The sequence below is a fragment of the Parus major genome, chromosome 9 (assembly GCF_001522545.3).
Source record: "Parus major isolate Abel chromosome 9, Parus_major1.1, whole genome shotgun sequence".
NCBI classification, from domain to species: Eukaryota; Metazoa; Chordata; class Aves; order Passeriformes; family Paridae; genus Parus; species Parus major.
The window spans coordinates 5,156,354-5,158,345 of record NC_031778.1 but is presented as its reverse complement, the minus strand read 5'-3'; the positions used below and the strand labels follow the sequence as shown (position 1 = coordinate 5,158,345).

The following is a 1,992-nucleotide window of genomic DNA, read 5'->3' as shown; positions in this document are numbered from 1 at the left end:
TTCTGGCTGGCAGGGACACTTCTGGAGACCTCACAGGGGGATCTCTGCTCCTCCTTGGGATGTTTCCTCTCACAAGCACTGCTAGCAAAAGAGCTGCCATACAAAGTCTGGGACTGGGATGTGATGCAGGTTCAGGTGGTGGTCAGCAATGGGCTGAGGTTGCACCAGGGTGGATATTAGGAAAATTTCTTCAGTGAAAGTGTTGCCCAACTCTGGCACAGCTGCCCAGAGTGGTGACACCGTCCCTGGAGGGATTTAAAATCTGTGTGGATGTGGCATTTGGGCACATGGGTCAGGGGTGGGGAACAGTTGGGCTGATGGTGTGAGAGGGCTTTTTGATCCTAAATGATTCCATGATTCTGTGAGGATGTGGGGTCTGGTGTGAGGCTGGTCCCAGGTTGAGTTTTCCACTGATGGCTTTGAGATGATGTGGAGCACCAAGCAGGCTGTGCTTTCCTTTTTCCTGGCTTTTTTCCTGGCTGGACTAGAGCTCAAATGCTCTGCAGTCCTGGGGTTCAACCTCAGCATCCCATGAAGAGAACTGAGCACACAGGGAGAATCCATGGCTCAGGAGATTTAATAATTCCATGCAGAAAAGAATGTGGGAAGGACTTTAAAAGCCCTGCTCAGTTGCTGTCCTTTTCCAAGGGGTGGGAAATGGACGTTTCCCAAGGCTGGGCAGAGGCCTTTGTCCAGGCTGAAGCTGGGGTTTCACTCACTGGGAGATGTTTGATATGACAAAAGCTCTTTTCTTCCCCAGGAGAGTTCCAGTCCTGAAAACCAGAATAAAGATGGAGTGACATGGAGGAAGAATGTGGAACATGGAGCAATGATCAGTAAAACTTAAAATCTTTGGAGGTGGAGTTCCAAGTGAGTTTCCTGAAGTTTGGATACATACCCAATCTTCCTTGAACCTTTTGTGGCCTAATTAAATTCGAGGGGACTTATAAAAAAAACATGCACGGAAGAGAAAACTTTTTTGCTGTGAAAAAACTGCTTAATAAGACAGATTATGTGCAAAATAGAAATCTGGGCCTTGCGAAGGAAGAGTAAAACGACACTAATGAGCAGAGTCTGAGTGTTAATGAATGGGATTAGCATTCCATTACCTGCAACTCTTCTAAATAGACCCACCAATTTTAGGTTCCTTGCTCTTCAAAGAACCTGATGTGATTTCTGGGGGTGTTTTCATGCAGTTGATTCCATTTTGTACAAGGGGAAACTGAGGCAGAAGCCAATCACTTGAACCACCCCTTGGCCTGTGGTTGGGGTGGAGATGAGAACATCGAGGTTTTATTTTCAGAGGGTTTGATTTGGACTTTGGGCAGTCAGAACCCAGCAGGAACCATCCTGAGCTCAGTGTGTGGAGCAGCTCTGTCATCCTCCTGGAGACAGCGCTGAGAAAGTGGCTCCTGCAAGGACTGCAGGGACTTCCCTACTGGATCCTGAGTGTTTTATTTCTCTCTGGACCTTGTGTGGACTTTGGCACTTGGGAAATAGCCCAGGATGGGGATGGCCCTCATTCCCAGCAGGACTGTGCCCACGTCAGAGCACTCCCCTTCTGTGCAGCTGTTGGATGTGACAGCAAATGGTGCCACCAGCCTAGGCTGGGGGACCAGAGCTCTGTTCCAAAAGACAGTGAACCAACCCCCTCTTCCATCACCACATGATCCTCAGCTGGTCCACTGAAAGCCAGGAGTGGTTTCATTCTTGTTTCCTTGCCCAGTTGAGCTCTTCTAGGAGTGTTGCCATCTGTGATGGAGAAGGAGCCCAGTTAGAACTGGATAGGACTGGGAATGATGGTTTAACGGGAATATCAGGAAATAAGTGCATGGATATCCTTGTCACCTCCAGGGGCTGGAGAAGGAGATCACTGCCCTTTGTTTTGGCTCTACAGAGACTGATTTTGGGGAGAAAGGTGTAAAAGAGAACAAACGCTGATGTGGGAGGGCTGGGAGTGCTCAGAGGCTCTGCTGGTTCACATGGGATTCT

General features: G+C 48.7%; 1 long non-coding RNA gene across 1 annotated transcript in view; it reads right to left on the bottom strand.

The window, feature by feature from the left end:
* Positions 1-689: 689 nt before the first annotated feature.
* Positions 690-1,992, bottom strand: part of LOC107209052 — a 3,263-nt gene continuing 1,960 nt past the window's right edge. The window contains exons 3-4 of the long non-coding RNA XR_001523411.2: positions 1,649-1,752; positions 690-773 (exon numbers count right to left, since the gene is read on the bottom strand). This is a non-coding gene — a long non-coding RNA (uncharacterized LOC107209052). The remainder of the gene's footprint in view (positions 774-1,648; positions 1,753-1,992) is intronic.